This window comes from Rhea americana, unplaced genomic scaffold, assembly GCF_003343005.1.
Source record: "Rhea americana isolate MKP2758 unplaced genomic scaffold, rheAme1 scaffold_9, whole genome shotgun sequence".
NCBI classification, from domain to species: domain Eukaryota; kingdom Metazoa; phylum Chordata; class Aves; order Rheiformes; family Rheidae; genus Rhea; species Rhea americana.
The window spans coordinates 5,044,867-5,066,886 of NW_028187088.1; the positions used below are offsets into that span (position 1 = coordinate 5,044,867).

The window sequence follows — 22,020 nt, forward strand, 5'->3', positions numbered from 1 at the left end:
CTCATTTAAACTGCATTTGTTAGAAGGAATGTTAAAAAAAAAAAATCCCCCAAAGTAGTTGTAACTCAAATGACCTCCAGTTCTGTATTCTCTTCTTACTGCCTAAAGAACAAACATATGTATAAGATATTCTAGCCAGAGTTTGTGCAGTTGCTGCATGATTCATATTGCTTGAAAATTAAATCATTTAAGTAAAGGGATTCTGGTCCCCTCAAGCAAAGTTTTAAAACTTAAGCACAGCTAGATATGGTTGGTTCTCGAGCCTGCTTAGATCTGAAGACAACCATTACTTACAGACTTTCCTCCATCAATGTGAGGGATGAATCCTAGTTTCTCTGTCTTTGTGGGAATGTGGTCATCTGCGGGGTGGGGGGGTGTTTTGTTTTGTTTTTGTTTTTTTAAGAGTAGGAAAATCTTTGCTTTGAGATGGATTTCAGCAGATCTTACTAACACCTCACCCCTACTATCAACGCAACTAATTAAGAACTAACCTAGCATTCAATGTTCCAGCATCTGGCAGAAGGAAGTTCTAAATGTTTACTCACTTTCGAGACCAAGTTTTGCCTTTTTTACTCACATTGAATAGTGGGTTTGTCCTCAGAGTCTTCAAAGAGAGTTCACACAGTATGGTATTAAATGACCATAGAAAGTAAGCAGTTCCTGACCTTCATGAATTAAGCCAGATGAAACACAAAGAAGGAATATGATGGCAGCTATGAGCCACCCAGAGGGGTAACGGCATGAAAAGGACTGTGAGCCATTTTGCATAATCAGCATCTAAAAACAGCAGGCACTTAAAGAAAAGGGACTTTCCTTATCATAAACCATAAATCTCTGAGCAACTTGACAAGAGGAAAACTCACCCTCCTATCTGTCACATGGATGAAGAATGCTCTCCAGCACTCCCATTCCTCCATGAGTTCTTGAAGTTACATCCAAGTGTTTGACTGTAATTCAGTCACTGCACAAATTCCTCTTCCCTCAGAGGACATAAGGCAGCTGGCCAARCTGAGGACAATATATGGCCTGCTCTCTCCCAAATGCCCAAAGGAGCCAACATCATTTCACCACTGAACGTAGCCATCGTGAAGTGGAACATGGCAACTTTAATAAAGTTCAGAACAATAGAACTCAACAGTTCAGAATACAAAATAAGGGGAAATGTTATTTCCATTACAAGTAATGTAATTACAGAGAATAAAAAAGTAAACKTAAACTCTGAGATTGAAGGGCTAGCATCTCTTATTAAAGTTATTATGAGATCTCATGCATATGACATTGTAGTAGGCTATGATGTAATTTATGGTTATGACATCACACCTGTACAATTCCTCTCTCTGTGATGAGAACTTCGGTGGCTATTATGTCTGATAGCACATCATTTCCTTGCTACAGCGCTAGTGGTTAAAATTTTCCRTGTGATCTTTTTCCTGTTGATAGTTACCGCACATTAGCGATAAACACATTCTCCAGCATCTCCTGTGCATTTTTATTTTGATTGTGTCTATTACCAGTCCTGTGCCTTCATACTCATACAGTCTACTCTCTTTGGAGACACTCCAGGTTTTCAGGGATACAGCCAAAACCAGAAAGCTAGCTGAGGGATTTTTACGTTATCAAAAAATCAACTCAGAATATAGAACTTCTTGTAGTCAGGTTTTGTTCTTTAAATGTCATCTATGGTCCTCTGTTTGTTGACATACCACTATACACTCATGAAAACAAGATGTTGTCTAGGCCCTTAGACTTTCGTGGTAAAGCAGCTTTTAAATAAATGCTTCACATAATTTCAGAAACAGATGTTAGACAGTAAAATTGCACGTTTGCAACAGAAATGGCCAAAACCTACTTACTAGCACTTGGAATTTTCTATTTTGTGCTCCACTGCAGTACCAGCAATGGATGAAGAAAACAACAGCTATCAGACCCTAACTTTCATCTAGAAATGTATTTATTTTTAAGCATATGTTACTCTAAGACATTTACGATTAGAAATTAGTATTTTGCAACACCCTCAACTCCACCGTTTCACTCATGTGCCTGATGTTCTGTGTCCATATAGCCTATCTTTTCTGAATCTTCAATAGGATTTGGGTTTTTCCACTATACCATCTCCCACAGCAGCTTATACAGAAGCTTCTCTACTCCTTGTAGAGAGATATGCAGGGTTTGTACGATAATTTCTGCTGTGGCCAAAATACCATTTCAAGTCATTCTGACTTACACCTGTCTGAAATTATGCACTGCAGCATGTTTCCCACCSTCACGCTAGTGATGTCCTCTTTCCTTTGAGGAGCACCACTTACAACTGGGAAGGAACAATGCCCTTCATCTTGCTTCATGTTCAAAAGTCAGTGCATGGCACCTTAAAAAAACAGCTCTGAAGGCTGGTCTCTTTTTAGACGCTTTCTTTCTCAGTTTAGCATTAGCAGTGATAACTGCTAGTCTGAAAAGTCTGTAAGATATTCAGCCTAAATATTGCCTCTCTTAGTACTTCTAGCATAAACTTAGGGCCTCTTAATATTCGTAGTTAGACACCAGTGTACTAATAACATATTCTCACTCTTAATATTGCTTCTTCCCTGAATGATTCAGTTGGAATATGTCTGTTACACGTAGTAATAAATTTTTAAAACTAGTGATTTACCRGCTCTTAGTCAAGCAGCAAAAGAAAGATTAATTCAATTGCTCAATAAATCACATTGTTTCAGTTTAGTTGCATTCTGCAGCCTAGTTTGTGCAGTCTGAGGTAGTCAGAGGTAATATTATGGCCACAGAAACACAGCGAGGACACAAATATATAGGGACGTAAAGACACCAAATGGCTTTTTTTGCTTAGAGCCATCTTAGTGTACTAGTAGCTGTTCTTAGCTCTGGCACCGAGGCAAGCCCCCCGCTGCACAGAGCTCTTCAGGTGCATCAGTCGTGCATTTCCCGTGCTCTGGGCTCCCCAGCACCAGGCTGGCTCGGGCACAGCACCAGACTGGATTTGGCAGGGAAGCTGTCAACAGCCACATAGCACCATGAAAGAGATACAGCCCAAGATGTCGCTGCACTAAGCTGGCTCTGGTGTCCCTGCATCTGCGCTGTGATTCATCCAATGCCTCAATAAACTGCACTCTGTTAATGCTATCAAATAATCAGCTGTTGGTTATTAGACAAATGCATGGAATAAAAATTCCAGCAAATTCTAACAAGCAAAAAAATAACTGATGTGACTCAATGAATAACAATAATTAATGGACTTAAATTTTATCTTGAGATCTGTGGTGTCTTTTTCACAGACTTTTCTCAGGTTTTGCTATTCAATGTTTTCTTTGTATTTCTAAAGAAAATAGTCCCCAGTTGTAACACAAGGCAAAAGTATGACAGTGAGATTTGTCCTACAATGATAAAACTAGCAAAAATGGAATACTTATGATAACCCTGTCTTTGAAAAAGATCAGCAAAAACCCCTCAAGCTCCATGAACATGTTGCAGACTGCACGTCACATAACTAAGGACTACAATTTTTCCCCTGAGGCTCCCATATTTAACAAAGGGAAACACTACTTTCAACAAAAGATGCTATTCTAGCTATGCGCCCTTTTACCCTGTCAGAGAAACAGCTGGTATCATAAAGTCACAGCTAATTTGTATCATGTCTACGTTAACAGTCAGATTCAGTTTCTATCAAACTTTCAAAGTTGGACTAATACCAGTTGATGGATGACAGCTTTTCTTACCTCCCTTCTCAAAATATATTTAAACATTGCCCCCACATAAACCTCCCCATATTCAAAATACAAGTGGATTGCTTTAACTTGCTTCATATAACAAAAATATAAGAAAATTTATAACAACTAATAAGTTGAAGAAAAAAATTCTAAAGAAGGAGGATGAGAAAATTACACCAGAAGTTCTGAAGTTGTGTGACAAGAAAATAGAGCTGTAAAACAGACATGTGGGTACCAAGTGTAGCGGAAAAGAATTTCTCTTAAAAAGGAAGAAAAAAATCACTTGCCTCAGGTAATCTCTTGCAGTCTGGGGTATCTGTTCTCCTAAAAAATGTCAGTCTGCCTGCAGAGACTTTAAGGGCTTTTTCAAGGTCAGCACTCAAGCAATTCAGGGAAAGCCAATTTCAAATTTTTCTTCTTTTTTTTTCTTTTTTAAGGGACCTGTTTCTCATTTACGCTACTAAATGTCATCTACTCTTATTTTAAGATCCCCGAAGCAGAATGCATGTGCTGTGTAAAGGGACTGTAGTGAAAGTGAGAGTCAGGCCAAAGACTTAACAACTCCAAACCACAGCACTCATGTGCAAAAAACTGCAAGGATCAGTCTCTTCTTGGAAAACAGACATAGGGGAATTTCCAGAAATTGGGAGTTCAAACTCAGTTCAAATAAACATGTAACTGGGCTGGTGCACTTCTAAGACTACCCTCCACAGCACCTGGGTCTACAGCATTAGTTTGAGACAAGATGTCCTTTTGAGATTTCAGCTAGCTCCTGCTTCCAGATCATCTAAAAGTTTTTGACCAAGTCTCTTTAATCCTGGGATCAGAAAACATCATAGTAATGTATGAAAGGTAAGTCTCCCAACATCCTGGAAATTAGGGAAATATTGCCCCTTTTAAATGCTGCACAATATGGTGTTTATCAGGGTTCTGAACAATTGGCCCCATCTCTCTGGAACAGCTCAGACTGCTCCATAAACTGTATCTCCTACAAGTGAACATCATCTCTGGGAAGTTCAAAGCATCAGCATTTCAGTTTTAAAGTGATGGGAGAGGTTAGCCCAACTGAGCTGAGAAAGAGTAGCCGTCAAAGACCGAACAATCACAGCGCCCAGCCTCTTTCTCCCTCAGCGCACACGTTCCCTGCCTGAGAAGGTTAATATCGCACAGAAGACAATAAGATACAGCTTCTGCTGTGCCTAAGCTGTGCTTGGCACTGCTCTCCGAAGGACTGCTTGCCAGCTAACGGAGCCAAAGCACAGCATGCTCCTGCCATATCCTCCCAGTGAGCTATATCTGCTCTCTACCTACTGAGAAGATGCAGATAATCAACTCCACTCCCTTCACTCCAAGCACAACAATGAGTCTGCCTCTACACATTATCCTTACACTTATTTTTTTTTCCTTTTTTGTTTTGTTCTTAAACCTGTGTCTGGCAGGGCTGGGTTTATTAGAAGCAGATTGCTCTTCAGCTACTCAATGTGTCAGTTTTACAATTCCTAGGTGGTGTAATTCCTGGAAAATAAAAAATGTTCTTCATCCAAAATTTTGGATGAGTCACAGCAGGTTTACTTGTTTTGGTTCTCCCTTAAATGAAGCAGAACTTTCTATATCTAAAGGATGCTCTGCTTTTTTTGGTTTCAACTGCCTATTAGCTGCATATTTCTTTCAGGCAGACTTTTCTAGCAGATGACACCCACCAGTCGGGGCTCAGCAAGCAGTAAAAGGCAGCCATCACATTTTCATGGGACTGTGAATTGCGCAGGAAGAACAACGCTATTACTTCTTGAGCTTGCTCTCCTGATATTAAACTAAACAAAACCCCAAACAGTTGGCCTTAGCACCTCTTCAGGAATGTTACGCTACACAAAAACCAATACGTTCTCATCTCTCACAAGAGACCCTTTATCAAAAAATGCCCTGGCCATGAACAGAGGTCACCTGAAATCCCAGAACCTACTGGGAAACTCAGGCTGCTAAATTATACCCAGTTTCAGCCCATCCTGACTGACAGAGCTGAGGCAAGATTTGATGTTATATCTCCTCTTCTGAGCAGCAGAGAAGACAGATCAGAGAAGGAAGACCCTACACACATCTCGGTATAACTCATCACCAAAAAAATAACAGAAAACTAGCCATCAGAGGCTATACAGAAATACTTTCAGTCCTGAATATTTAAGAGAAGAGCTGACCAAACCCTTTCATATAGAATGCTTAACAGTGAGTATCTTGACTTTTAACAAAACACACATTTCCAAGGAAGATTAAGCCACCGTTGTTAACTAGTCCTTTTGAACCTTAACTGTATAAGCTGACAGGAATTTATATGAGCATGTCTCAGTTTCTCTTCAAAACTCTGACTTGGCTGTATCCAAGAATTAACTAACAGAAGACTTACAGGACTGTCACATCAATACCAAGTTACATTAATGCACTTTATACTAAGGTAAAGACATGTGCTTTATTTCTAGTTCTTCACAGATATTTTGTTGATTTTTATTCCTTTCAAAATGAGTATATTGGCCTACATAGTTTGTTTCAATAATTTTCTAAAGACAACTACTGGCTTTTTTCTTGCTGTAGTATTTTCCTTCCTGTCCTTTAAAGATCATCTTCCCATCTGGCCAGATTTACAATGGGAAGAGAAGGTGAACTGTGGAATGTATTATCATATTTTGCCTTTTTTTCTTTGTGACAGAATTATTCTTCCATTTTGACGAGTGCTATGCAAACACAATGGRACTTTAGCATGAGGCAGATTAAGCTCTCCTTGTACTCTCCACTAGAAGTAGATGAATGAGTCACTGAGGGATAGATTTTCAGAGGCACTTTATGCATCAAAGTAAGGCACCAGCTCAGAAGTACACTTAAGTRCAGATGTCAGCTATGAACAGCTGAAGAGTCTTGCTGAATCGCCACAGTTTGCACGCTCAGACAGGTCTACTGCTCCAGTTGCCGAGCTGTCAGAGGAACTCTGGAGGGCAGTCACTGATCTCTGAATGTCTCATCCTAAGCACAGGGTAGAGTACTTGCATGTCTGATCCCACTCTCTTTTGGAAACCATGGCCTTAATCTTCTTGGCTCAGATTTTTAAGGTATTTAGGTACATCATGAACGTACCCAAGGAAGCATATAGGAGCGTAAATTCAGTGATCTCACTGGAAGAAGTGTTTTATGGAAAATTTTATCTTGTTCTGAATCAGAAAGAAATCATAATTTTGGAATACCAAAATTTCCACAAACTGGAAATCCCACACTGTATCTGGCTCCAGTCTCAAATACTCCCTAAGAGCTCAAAAGTAATACAGAATTCAGAGCAATCCAGGCAGAGAACAGCCTGCAACAATTATCAGTCCATCCAGCACTTACACAGACCTTCTCAGAAGTGTAGGCAAAGTTAAATTTGTTTCCTCAAGGATGACAACAAAAAACAGCTAAAAATGGGCCCAGAACTAGCATTCCTGACCAGGGGGAGGAGGCTGCTTGAGATGAAAGAAACGCAACCAGCTCTCAGCCTCCAGCCCRCTCGCTGTCTTCCTCCACACTGCTCTAGCCAGAAAGAAGGTAACAGGGCAGAGGTACAGAAGAGGTTCAGGCACACAGAGAGCGTGGTCACCTGTTGGTGGGAATAAGAAGCTCACTGTACCCTGAGTTGACTGAGGATGCTGGTATCGAAGGGAGTTGCCTTGACCTCAGTGCAGCATTTCTGACCCCATCAGTCTGCTGTCATAAGCACTGCTATAACTTAAAGCGAGTCCTCAGTTTGTCTCCAGTCTGGAATTTCTGTATACTGAGGGGCTGTAGTTTACAGACCTTAGAAACATTTCTTCTAACTTGTTTGTGAGCCCTTTCRGGGCACTCACTTGTTCTGTTGTTCTAGAAGTGAAGTGGGAGAAAAGTGTTTGTAAAAAATGTCTCTTAAGTCTTACATGTTTTAAATAGTAAGCACGGTTACTTGGACCTCCCATACTCACGCAGACCCCTCAGAGCCTGCTTGCTCTGAAAACAGCAGAAAATACAATAGGACAGAAACACCATCTATGCTTGAGCTTAACAGAAGTAAGTATCATTTCAGCTGCACACTGCAAGCAGAAAACTTGCTGAAATCCAAGAGAAAAATAGATACAGCTGTGGAAAAAAAAAGGCACCCACAAAATAAGTATTGTAAAATTCCAAGATTTTGACTTGAAAATAAAATTCAAGATAAAATCTTTAAAATTTGCTATCAGTTCTGAAGAAAGTAATCTGTGGTGACAATGACTCCAAAGGAGTATCAGTGAGAGGTCTAACCGCTGTTCACTGAAGGCAGAGCTGTCCATTGACTTTCAGAGGGATTTGGATTAGCCCCCAAAAAAACAAGAAAGCACACAGACAGAAATCAACCCCTATATTTAAAAAAGCAATATAAAACACCTCTGAATTCCATTAGCAAGGAATTTAGCAAGCAAGCAAKCAAGCATTTTAATCATACTCACAGGAAGGAAATCAGAGGAAATAATCTGATTGTTTCRGTAACAAACCAGCTGCTGATGAATTCAAAATGACAACTCCAGAAACAAGAGGTGATTGCTATGGAGAAATCAAAGAGTGAGCACTGGTTAGCAATAGCGTAGTTATTGCAAACATGGGGGGAAAAAGCACTGTTCATATGCCTTTGGTAAAGTCCTCCTTAGCAAAGCCCCGATATTTTTAGAGAATGAAATACAACGTAGCAAAATTTTGTGAAAATAGTGAAAAAACCACTATTAAAAGCTCTATAAGCTAGCATTTGACAAAACAGACTTGAAATTCCCAAAAGCTCTCAACAGAGTCTCTCACTAAAACCTCTTTAAGAAGTAAAGCTGATATGGGCTGAGCACAACGTTCTCTTGTGATTAGTAAGATAAGAAGCAAAGAATCAAACTAGCTAGTGAGTTTCCATAACAGAGCAAAGTTTCCAGTGCAACTCCCTAAGGATCTATACTGGGACTTGTGGTGTTCAACATGTTCAGAAGTGTTCYGCAAAAGCAGATGAACAGTAAGAAGAACAAAGTCTGCAGATGATACAAGATTATTCATTATAATAAAATCTAAAGTCAATGCAATGAGCCAGGGAAATTGTTCACAACGAATTTCTAGGGCAGACTGAATTTAGTGAGTGCTTGCAAGCAGAAGTACAGGGGTGAAAAATAASCAGATAAATCTGTACGTACACAGTGATCAACTCTAAGTGAGCCAATATCACTCAGCAAAGAGATCTTGGAGTCTAAGAAACTGCTCTCTGAAAATACCAGCTGATCAGTTAGCAATTATCAAAAGGCATGTTAAGAATTGGGGGGGGGAGCACAATTTTTGTTTTATCTAGGTCACACACATAAATACATGGCATACCTATTTTCTCATTTTTGTGTGAAGTTCTGGTTACCCTATCTCAAGAAGTCACCCCAGGAAGGACACCAATAACAATCAGAGCTTCGACAGTTCCTAGCTAGGAGGCTAGGTAGAATGTGAGTCTTCATTTGGAAGAGAGAGGTAATTGAAGCAGGATATGAGAAGGACCTCTAAAATCCTGAACGGTTTTGAAACACTAAATGTTGTTTCCTGTCATGCAAAAATCAGAGTTCAAGAAGGAATTACAAGCAAAAAATGAAGGACAGTTTTATCAGGYGTGAGAGATGATAATCTGGATGTGATCTCTAGATTAGAAAGTCTCAAAGGAAAGATGGTCAAGCCTCTGCAAGAGCATATAATAGGAGCCACTCTAAACTTACCTTGCCTCTTCTGCTTTACTATAAGCAGTTGTCTCAGCATCATGGTCAGATATAGGGTATTAGCCTAGAGCTTTTTTTTTCTGACACAATATGACAACACCTCTATAAATGTCAATTTAAAGCAGAACAGAAGAGCTGCCACCCTGATACAAAGATAGTACAATAATTTGTGGGCAATGTAGTGGAAACTCGTAATGGACACCTAGGAATAGAGTGAAAAGCAGCTTCATTTTTCTTTGACGATTCACTCTGCATTCAGCTACCACTTGGCAGTATAGAGACTCACCATACTAAAAATAAATGCAAGCTTTCTTCAGAGAGCCTGCATGGTCCATCCTCTTCGTGCCTAAGCATCTCCATATAACACATCCTGTTGACAATGTGGTATGCAGGTGAAATAGATTATTTAAGTTACTGAAGTTTATTATAAGTAATTGAGGATCAGCATATRAGAGTGTATTTGTATTAATATCTGGTTATTCAGAGGGCACTCTCACTGACTTTTGGGGACTCTTAATGTAAATGACTATTCAGCAACTTCAAAAATGGTTTCCACAGTCTGGTCACTAGGTTTTATAGACACCTGCTTGTGGTTTACATTATTGAAAGCTTTGGRGTGGTCAAAGCCAACATTTTTATTCATTCCATTATAAGTTTTAATATCAGATTCAAAAGAGATCAGAATCCCATTTTGATGCTTAGTAAGCATTATATATCACACTGCAGAGCAGTGTGAGAGGACATCTCTAATAATCAAGGTCTGAAAAGCACAACCAGGAGCTTCTCAACATCTTCCTTTCACTGGTTACTCCTGCTTATAGACAGAGCAGACTGGGCTCTATCAGTCCACAGAGCTCTGACTCATGTACCGCTTGAAAGCCCTTCCAGGTTACTGAGTTCATTCAGACTTTTGCACTGCTCTGAAAAGTTGACTTTGCTTTTTTCTATTTGCTTAGTGCTTACTACTTGACTCTCAGCAGGAATAGCTTGATGACATTCTGATCATGCACTACACGGGTTTCTAAGTCTAGAAGGCTTTTTCTGCTTCAGACTGTTTGCTCCCCTGAACATCTTCAAGATTTTTTAAAACTGGAGACAGCTCTGTGAAAAAGAGTCTCCTTTTCTCTCCTACATTGTTGCTAATATTCAAGTTGCGCAGTCTATTTCCCTTGTATTYGTTCTGTCCTAAAGTAACGTTTTTCTGAATTGAGCTCAACATAATTTATAATCTCAATAAAATGACTGTAATATGTTCTCTCACTACTTGCTATCCAAAAGAACTTCCATCACATCACAATTCCATTGTGAAATGACTATAAAGGGCTAAGAACCAAACAGGAAATTTCCACACAACTTGAGCATGAAGGAAGTTCAGGTCCGGGTCGAAATCCAGACTTCATAAATCTAAACCCTCCAATCCAAGAAACATCACTAGAGTTTGGACACATTATGGCTTGTAATCTTCAATTGTAAAAATTGGCCCAAGTTTTAGTGATTCTTCTGTCCTTAGAATTCCCCCAACCATAAACATTAGGTTCATATTCTGCTATCACTCAAGCAATGGCATTAATAGCATTGCAAACCTAGACACACACCCAGCACTGCACATTCAAGCACACAGTGGAACTAGGATGCCAGTATCCATTAATTACAATTTTAAAAACATAAATGCTTTTATCAAAAGTTCTTTGTGGCCTAAGAAGTGAGGGAATTTTTACTACCTTGTCTGTGTAGCTAGGGAAACCAAAGCACATCCAAGGCCTTCAGAAGGTGACCTCTGACACTTAATCAGGTCTTTCAGATGAATGATATATGCATACGCACACACACACACACACACACACACGAAAAGTATGGTTCCTTCTTACTCTGTTAGTGAATTTGAGTCCATTTCACCAGGTAGCTTTGAACAGAAATAGAATTAGAGAGTCTAATTAACAAAGTTACATGCTCTAGCTGGCCCATTTTATCCACTAGTTCAGTGGTTAGGACCTCGACAGGGTTCAGATCTCGTCTCTTCCGGAAGGGATTTCAGCCTACATCTTCCCAAGGGRTGTCCTAACTCTAGGATATTCTACATTCCTTCCTATCTAAGAGTAAAAGAGGGACTAGATCACAGCAGCRTAAGTGCCCAACCAGCTTAATATCCTGTCTCTGACAATAGCTGGTATCAGATGTTTAGGGTAGAGTATAAGAACAGGAAAAGCATATAATGTTGTTTCCCATGAACACTCTCAGCCTCCCAGTCACAGTTTGTGACTTCCAGAATGCCTGAAAGGCGGAACATGCATATTTACTGTTCTCCATGGCAGCTTTCTTTCACTAGTACTTCCATTACCTGTAAACATTCAGTAAAATCCCATAGCAGAGACATCCACAGCTCACTGAAGTGCTATGGGAAGAAACAGTTCACTCAGAGAAGTAATTAAACCTTYGTACTAATGCTGGAATTCAGTTATGCCACTTCTCAGCTAAGTCACCTAATGCATAGTTAGATGGTGTGCAAATAGAAAATGTTTTTCATTCCAGCACCCATTATGGAACAATCCCAAACTGCCCAACAGCAAGGTGGTCAAGAAGCTCTTCTGGAAATAGGACATCTAGATTTCAGTCATAAGCACTTACTTAATCATTTAGAAAAGTGAAATAATATCAGTAGGAGAGTAGAAGCACCATAAAGGACAATTTCAGTGCACTTTGGGCAAAAGAGAGAATCCATCTCCTGCATTCTGTTAGTGACATATTATATAATAAGAAGGATTCCTCCTTCATCCTTTAAATGTAGTATTGCATTTCACACTCACAAATTGTTCGAGGTCGAAGGCACCTCTGGATGTCATCTAGTCCAAACCCCCTGTTCGACCAGGGCCTGCACACTGCCCAGGACCATCTCCAGTCAGGTTTTTAATACCTCTAAGGACAGAGACTCCAAAACCTCTCTGGGACCTGTTCCAGCGTTTGATCACCCTTAGAGTAAAAAAAATTTTTCTTACGATTAAATGAAATTTCCTGTATTTCAATTTGTGTCCATTTCCTCTTGTACTTTCACTAGGCACCACTGCGAAGAATCTGGCCCCACCATCTTTACTGCCCTACAGCCACAGGTTAACCTGGGATCTCATTCTGTTAGGTTAAAGCTAGGGATTTTTGCCAATAGATTTCAGTATTGGCTCTTGGGCAAATTAATTTTTTCACAAGTTATGAAAATGGGAGAAGAAAACCATCTTTTAAAAAAACAGTACAGGTGAAGTATTTCTTTGTTTATTCATTTCTTCCAGATTTCTATTTTTCCCTTCAATTCTTATGTCAAGATTGCCATGCAGTTTATTTATATAGGAAGACATTACAGACGGAGTATTTAAATTTTTTTTTTTAAAAAGACTTTCCAACTTTACCTCAAGGGAGCACTTAAAAACCTTTCCAACTTTTCCTCAGATATTCAATCATTTTTAACAAAGGAGGCTTTTATTATGGTGTTTGGCAGAACCACCATAACATCAGAAGAGGGGCACAGGAAGCCTTGTACTCATCCACTAACATCAGGCAGGTGCCCAAGGAATTTATTTTCCAGCATGACCTAAAAAAGGGTGGTGGGCTGTCTCCTCATCTCCTGTGAACTGCTCACCTAACCACTTACGCAGCTTATCAGTACGCAACATCAGAATTTAAAGTAAATAAAAACACCTATTAATTCCCCTGCAACAATACACAATGAAGTTTAATTTTAAAAACTATAGTTAAAGCCCATTGACTTCAGATTGAGCGCGCAYTTACATGCTCTGTTGAACATGGATGGTTTGCTCTGTCTAAGCTCTATTTCCCAGATGGCTGCAGTGATTCCTTAGTTAGCAATTTTTTTTGTCAATGTTACAATTGGGACTGCAGTAGTATTGACAAGCCCCAGCATTCTGGGTGCTATACAAACAGCAAGACAAAAACGTAGTTCTTACTCCCAAAGACCTCCTAAACCAAGTACAGAAGAGGTCAATCAACACAGTAGAAATCTGTGATTTAATAGTTCTCAATTAATTTAATATACTATTATGTTATATATGTTAATACATTATTTCAAAAAGGATTTATGTTATTTAAAAAAGGATTAGGGAGTTCCAGTGCCATCTCAACCTCAGCTGAAAAATGATAGCTTTACTGTGGTCCTGTGACCATGAGGACAAAGCCCACAGGTCTTCTATGAAATCTTTAATCTTTCAAATATGTAGCTATGTGCATATACCACTGTTAGTTTTCAAATGATATAAAGCACTTAGCCTATTACAGTTTCATCATTTCATGGTCTCATCTGAGGAAGATTTCAGTGACACAGGAAAGTATCAATAAGTATAGATGCATAGGGGAAAAGTGAGATGGAGGGATAAAAGTGAGATGGAGGAAAAGGTTCCCCACCTCATCCTACTTTTTGTTCATGAACCACACAGGCTGCATAATGTACAGGGCTGATGGTCTTAATAGTCCAGATGTGCTCAGGGTCTAGAGGTAAAGAGTCAGAGAAGAGGGAAAGCATGATGTCAGCAGTGCCTCTTCCAGCCCAGCTGCAGACTATATTGGACATGAGGGGCAGGGAGGAAAGAAATCCTTCTCCAACATCCACCCTTTGGCATTCAGCTTGTTGCGGGCTCTCTGGACCTCAGGTTTAATCCACTCCCAACCCCATGGGCATAGCAGAACACATAGTTCTCCAGAGCCAAACTCCAGGGTACCCGATTCTGTATGCTAAGACGCTCAATGAATGTTCTTAACTACAAATTTGAATCACTGTCTATGGGTCTTTAAAATAATGCAAGGCAGGTTAATATACATTAGGGAGAGTGTGAAGGAGGAAAATCTGTCTCTTCCCTGTGATGAAACTGCTAATACTTTAGTAAATAACAACTCATCTGACCTACAAAGTTTTAGGAGATAGCATGCTGCTTCTCAGTTCTTTAGAAATGCCTTAGTTTGATCTTAGGTTGATTTAGAAATGCCTTAGGTTGGGAAGACTGTTGCCAGCAAGTGGAGGGAGGTGATCCTGCCCCTCTACTCAGCCCTAGCGAGGCCTCATCTCGAGTACTGTGTCCAGTTCTGGGCTCCCCAGTACAAGAGAGACATGGAGCTACTGGAGAGAGTCCAGYGTARGGCTRCAAAGATGATCAGAGGGCTGGAGCAYCTGCYCTRTGAGGAACGGCTGCGAGAGCTGGGCCTCTTCAGCCTGGGGAAGAGAAGACTGAGGGGGGATCTTGTCAATGTGTACAAGTACCTGAAGGGAGGGTGTCAAGGGGACAGGGACAAAATCTTTTCAGTTGTCCTGTGTGACAGGRCAAGAGGCAATGGGCAGAAATTGAAGCACAGGAAGTTCYGCCTGAYCGTGAGGGGGAATTTCTTCCCYGTGAGAGTGACGGAGCACTGGACCAGGTTGCCCAGAGAGGTTGTGGAGTCTCCTTCTCTGGAGATCTTCAAGGCCCACCTGGATGCAACCCTGTCTACCATGCTCTAGGTGACCCTGCTGAGCAGGAAGGTTGGACTAGATGATCTCCAGAGGTCCCTCCAACCTTACTGATTCTATGATTCTATGATCTCGGCAGTGGARCACCATAAGCGTTTTAAGAACAATCATCCCCCTTCAGCAACTCTACCTCAATAGAAGTGAGCAAGGGCTGATATAACAATTGCCTAGATACAGGCTTTTATTCAACATGTCCTGGCATGAGACAGGAAAGGCAAGAGAATTGCTTCATGAGGTTAAACACAACCAAAAACCAAGACTAGATGCAGCTTATGATACCGACTATAAGTAGATTGCAAGGTCTTTGCGTGGTTATTCTTGAAAGAACAAGCTAACAAATAAATGAGGTATGTGTATATCTGAGCAGATGTGGCTGGAATGTCATCCTCAGCCACACAAATATAGCACTTGCTTCCTTCTTTGGCCATGTTCATGCTACTAAGCAGAAGCCATTTGGTAACCACAGAGCACTGACATTCACATTAGCAGAAAATCAGATTCCTTGTCTCCTCCTGTTTTTTTCAGCACTTACTGCCCACAGGAATAGACAGAGGGTTGCAGGAATAGACAGACAGCACTCAAGATCCCATGGATATCAGTAACAACAAGAACAGGTCAAGTTTGTTTCAGAATAAACATTTGTTTTCATGTAAGCCTGTCTCCCAAGCAGAGCAGCAACATGTGCACCAACAAATAGTCAACTCAGGAAGAGTTGGAAGGACAAACGCTTTTACATTTGAAAGTCAAAAATTGCCATGTTCCTTTCTGAGGATCTCCAAATTGAACATAAGCTCTCCTTCATCACTGACCATGTATACAAGTGTGTCTGCTATAGAACATGCTACCAAGCGACATCATTTACTGATAATAAGTCCCAAATTCCTTGCAAATCTACATCTCCTGAGATATTAAGTCAACTGGCTACAGCAAAACTTTCAAAGTATCTGCTACCAACTGCTGTAACAACTGCAAGATGTGTGGGGTTCATTGTCCCATTTGGGAAAAGGTTTCAGAATGCTCAGAGCTCTGATTCAAATGTTAATAATCCATAAAGAATTAATGTATAATGATTCAGAAAATAGTCACTTGCAACAGACAGCAAGTGGACAGATATAAAGCATCTTTTAACAGCTAATGGCATCAGTCAACATGACAAATGAAAGAATTTGCTCAAAACAGGCAGAAAAGCACAGCTAATATATGCCTATAGTAAAAAAAAAAAAAAAAAAAAAAAAAAAAAAGTCTCTGGAGAAAGCTGTTTTCCTATGTCTTATTTAGTTATTGAACATGAACACATGTCTGGGATGAGTATTAGGAAAGACAAAACTGTAGTGCACATTTTGCAAGTTACATCCTTTCAGGGCATTTTAATTGATGACATTTCTGAAAAGAATTCTGATTCACTGGATTAGTGTTTGTGCTAAAAGTTACTGTTTGTGGATCCTGCAGCTCACAGCTCCCATCAAAATAAAGCAGTTCAGAAAAGAGCTTTGTGCAAATGAAGACATTCCCTCAGCAGGGAAGGTTCATGTGAACATCTTCTGTGCCTTCCCTTCACATGGATTTTTCACTGGAGATGGGATAGCAGAAAATCCCTGGAGAAGAACACCCTCCCTTGGGTACAAAAGTTCTGATTCCAGTTTTCTAGGTTGGTCCCTGGGGAACATTCCTATAATGAGTCAAAATGAARCTCTAGGAATTAATGTTCCCAAACTTGGGGGGAACATTTAGTTCCACTTTCTATACTTACAGATTTATTTCAGATTTTTTCTGAATACCATTTCCTTTCAGTTTTCCAATTCACACTACTCTCCTAATAAGACATTCTTCTGGTATTCTGTTAGTAAGACACAGCCCAAATCACATGATTTCACTGCTCTAAACTCTTAAAAGTGATTCTTTCCTGTTATTCCATCCCTTTCAATCACCTTGCTCAGAAAGGTTAATGAAGTAATTCACAAGCAGTGATTTCCTCTCTGCAATTTTCAGACACCTCATTTACATCTTATCTTCACTTTCTTGCCCCTTATTTCCCTCTGTTTTCCGTCAGGCTCTTACCTATCATGTCCACCATGCCCCCTCCACCAGACTGTTCTCAACTCTTTTGTCTCATGCTCCTGCTCACATTCTCCTACATCAGCCTTAACCTATCTCTTGCCCTGTATCCTACTGCACTGGCTCCTACTCCTCCCTGTTACCTCCTGATATCTGTTCCCTCTCCGTTTCCTATCCTGATCCCAAGTGTTCACCATGACAGCAAACTCAGTCACCTGCCAAAGATTAACATGGCAAACACCATTCTCCAAGTAACACATACATTCAGTCCCACCATAGTCATCATTTTGGATCAGGGAAATAATCTGCAAATACTATGACGCAGAAATCAGAAATTAATGAGAAATATTAAATCATTTCTTAAGAACTCGAAGAAAAAATCTCATGAGACATTAGTGTCAAATGTCAGAGTAACATCATTAACAGATGTCAACAGTTCCATGTATTATGGCAGGTCCACTTTAACACGGACTGACATATGCCATTTTATCTTCTTTTACCTGTTAATGCATGTCAGTTTAATTCAGGAAGAATACAGTAAGGCAGGGAAAAACTGATCCTGATAAAATAAAAGTCAGCATAGAACTTTCTCCAGAAATCTCCAATCACTCAAATCTCTCTTGGGCTTAAAAAATGTTTGCATAACATTATTTCTTCAGATTATAATCTTTCATATTMATTCATTCTGGCCCTTATCCTGGCTTCTAACTGAGGCAAGATGAGCGCAGATAAACTTCCACAAAGGTAAAATATCACTGTGCACCAGAATGCTGCCACTTATTCAAGGACAAGTGATGGAAATAGTTGGCTTTCTAAATGACTACATTATACACGTAAAGCCTGCAAATCATGCAGCACAGGGACAGAGTCCCAGCAGTAGTGTTATTGGTCATTAACACATACAGTTCTGTCTTCTTCCATGGACAGGTTCCAGGAAACCACTGCTTATACTCCAGCTAGTAGATCTCTATCCAGGAATAGCTGTAGCTTTGATGCTGTCAGGTCCCACTGCTGATRGCATTGTTTGCTATGACTGACTGACACATGTACACATACCTTCTAGGCCACAGCATTAATATCTCAACTTTCATTAGCTTAAGAACCCCTACAGAAAGTGGTAGATACTTCCAAATACTCAAGGACCTTAAATGTCCACACAAAAATTTAAATTTCAGTCCATTTGAGAAACCAGGTTGATTTTTAAGGATAGACACCATCTTCTCCACTAGGCAAGTCATCAGCTTTTTCATTAGATGGTGAGAAAAGTGTCCATTACCCTGAACACTTCCAGTTCTGCCCCATGGAAGGAGAAGACAAAGTTCTTGGACAAGGCATRGCAAACACACCTACTTGCCACCCTTTTACCTAATGTGCAAACACAAAAACTGGCAGTTAGCAATAGATCATCTCAAAAAAAACTAACCAAGGCTGCCTTTCAGCCTTCAAACACTACCTGAGCACCCAGTGATACCTGGACTTTGCCAAACCTAGTCCATTTATTTTAATGAACTATAACTCATAAATTCTGTATGCAGTTTAAATCTTTTCTTGCTTGGCAGTCATATAAACAGCATGGAATGTGCACATAAAAAGTTRTTCTTGTCACACCTACTACTTTTCCAAAGGGAAAGGCAAGCTCAGGTATTGTAGATGAGAATCTGGGAGATGACTGACCCCCGGCTACTTGTTTAGACTGTTAGCCTTACTTTCAATGGTAGGAAATATTACATAAAATCCATGTAACACATACAAGCTAAGTGCAAATAATGAAAGAAATCAGCTAGGGAAAACAGGCCAGAAAGCTGTTGCGATGGAAGAATAGCAGCTGGGAAAACTGAAGTCAACCCAGCTATGTTATTTTTTAATTAAAAATAAACATGGGCTTTGTTGCCAAGGGATTGGTTAGCATTCCATTTAAAAAGAAAAAAAAAGGAATTTTATTTTACTTCATTCTCATTCCCCTTCTCACCTCTCTCCCCTCTTCTTCCCCCCTTTCCCTCCCAAAGAAGTATTTATAGATTTTGCAGAAAAAAACTGGTCATAAAATTCAAGTCAGTATGCAGCAMCACCAGAGCTACTTATTTTTAAGGCATTCTCATTCTCTCACATGAATGCTTCCTTGATTAAAAAAAAGCCAGAGACTATCAGTTTTACTTCTTGGTTAATTATTTCATCCTCTCTGCTGTCCTTCTTGCTAGCTATGCAAGCATGCATGACTGTACTGAGACTGCAATAGCTTGTACGTAACTGATAGAGGCCCTCRTTGGACAGACACGTTAAGGAAGGTTTCAGCAGATTCACATTAATCCTTCCAAGCTCAGCCTTGGATCAAACTCTGAGGCTGAGGTTATTCACACCTGGATAGGAGATGCATTTTATTATCAGTACAATTTAATTCTATCTAAGAGCAGAAGAAAATTGGCCACTAAAGGTCTTACACTGTTTCTTGTAGTTTTTACTACGCAAATGCTCTTTGAAGACAAGAGTTATTCCAGTAGCAGAGAAAAATTGAAGGATCCAAAGGCTGGGTTCAGGCTTTTCATACATTCCAAGGACATAAAGATTAACTGCTTTTAAAGGCTGACTACCTCCTCAGTCTCTCCCCACCACGTTTTTCAGTCCCCTAGCTTACACCTTTTTGGTGCGCTTTCATTATATTTGACCTCCAAGAAGCTTTCTCCTACCAAGGTCTTAGCCACAAAACAGCATCATCTTAACTATTTCATCACACTAATTCCACACCCCATTTCAAAATCTTACCTTGTTTACAACTTTTACTTTCTCTCACCATCTGCTTTACTACTTATTTAAATTTTAAGATGTTAAAGGTTGTAATTCATATGAAATATATCACTAGAGGCAGTTGTTCTGAAAAGATACTGTGGAAGAGCTGATGGAGGAAGACTCCACAAACTAGAACACTTAAATCCAAATTGTCTACAAAACTATTCATTTCCAGTTGAACAAGGATATAATTTCTGGCTGAATCAAAGAAAGATCAACCTAATGATTAGTCATTCAGCTGGTGGGAAAACAAAATTCAGCTGAAGAAGAAAATAAAAAATACTTAAATCTATCTCTTCCACCTCAACTGAGTACTATCATACATAGCAAACCACCAAGCTAATGGCTGTTCTGGAGTAGGATTGGTTTGTATCTAGTTGGAATTGTTCCATTTAAAAAAAAAGTTCACTGACAAAGGAAATTTTATTTATTTATGCATTTAAATAAATAAATCTTTTTCATTACACACAGAATAGCTCTAAAAAGAAAGAGGCCTGAACAAGAATAGCACACTACCGGGTAGTCTATGTGCACTTTCACAAAGGAGACAAAGACCCAGCCTTCATCCCAGCCRTACAGAGTGGTATTTGAACCTTCAGTGCGGTGAAAAGCCCTTGCCATTGGATTAGCCTGGAAGCATTTTTCTGTCTGCTCTTCTRTCTCATCAGGTCTTTCTATGTCTCCTACTGCATTTCAGGAAAGAATTCTGAATTTGTGAAAACATCAACACAGAAATCATTTTTTCCCCAACTCTGGTCACTATTTGCTGACTCACATTCAGATTCTCCTAGTGCATGAATCTTCCCCTGATTCCAGAGAAAATTTGAGGTGAACCAGAATACATGAGGTTAGCTTACTAAATAGCACGATAACGCATATTATTTGCGATGCAACAGTAAGCTCAAGAGAAAGAGGACACTGTGTTACAAAACAGTTTTCTTTATCTTTTGCATATTTTTGGAAGAGGAAAGAAAACCACATTAGGCAAAGCAATATATTTGTTTTGTCTTAAGGACATTGGCTTACAAAGAAATGTTGCTGCAACAAGTGAGAGTTCAAGTCATTGTTACCCAAACCATATAAAACACACACTAAAAAGCTTTTGGAACYCAAATGTTAGTCCTCCTCCCAACCAAATGTAAATAATTCAACAGTTTAGTGACCAACAGTATACAATGGAAAATGACTTTTCTGGATAATTAAGCATGGAAGCTGAGTTGAAACTAATTCTGAAAACATTAATTCTCTTTTGCGGTGAAATAAAATTGGATTCAGCATTAGAAAATAAAGGAAGAAAAAAAGAATAATTCACTCTGGCAGGACATAAACATGCTATGCCTAAGTCTTCTTGGGTTTTACACAGATTTCCATGTAAGAATAGGATTTATTTGAATTAAACATSATCAGAGGGACAGTTTGCCTTTCAGATGGTGATTTGCTGTTTCAGTCTAAGGGTTATACAAAAAAGAGAGGTCTGTGWGAGAGAGACTTCTCTGTTATACACCTGCTTTTCCAGGTATAGTGAGTATTTTAGTATCAAAATAGGAACTGCCCAGTTCTGACTCCTACAGAGGATTCTACTATCATTTCAACAGCATTTTGTTTTTTCTTCAAGATTTGCAACAGCTCAATCAAAAATAATAAACCAAAGTAAAARGCTCAATCTATTCTCCATATAATGGCAGGGGATGCATACAATCACACAATACTGAAGAGGATGGGTGTATCAAAGTGAAACTAAAAAGTACAAAATGAGGATAAGAGATCTGGCTAGAAGAAAACTGTTTTAAAAAGTCACATAGAAATGCTATCAACCTTTTCTTCAGAAGAGCTTCATATCAGTGAAGAATAATTCAATAGTCCTGCCATGTTTTAAATGACAGTCTCCCCTTGTCATATAATAATGGCACTGCTTTATCTTTTAAATCTCAGACTGAGTACCTAGGCCACTGAAAATGCAAGCATTCATGTGTCCCATCTTCATCTGGCAAACAGAAAATGGAATGCTGTTTACAGCCCTTTGATATTTCTTTGTTTCTCATGGGAAACTAGTTGTTGTCGTCTATTGTCAGTTCTCATTGTTAACAACACGTAGAGAGAGTCTGTTAATCTTATGACTTGATGCCATTTGTCCAAAGCAACTTTCTATAAGGGTCACATTAGACCAATAAACAGCCAAGTGGTATATGGACATCAGGCTCCATTCATTAGGTAG

At 39.5% G+C, this 22,020-nt stretch overlaps 1 protein-coding gene across 9 annotated transcripts in view; it reads right to left on the reverse strand.

Moving 5' to 3' along the window:
- CALD1 (caldesmon 1) overlaps window positions 1-22,020 on the reverse strand; it is a 197,314-nt gene that overhangs the window by 110,217 nt on the left and 65,077 nt on the right. For 7 of the 9 annotated variants that reach the window (XM_085324211.1, XM_085324207.1, XM_085324200.1 and 4 more), the window contains one exon: window positions 8,192-8,285. The exons of the other annotated variants lie outside the window; for them this stretch is intronic. The gene's annotated coding sequence lies outside the window, so the exon portion shown is untranslated. The remainder of the gene's footprint in view (window positions 1-8,191; window positions 8,286-22,020) is intronic. 9 annotated transcript variants of the gene reach the window in all.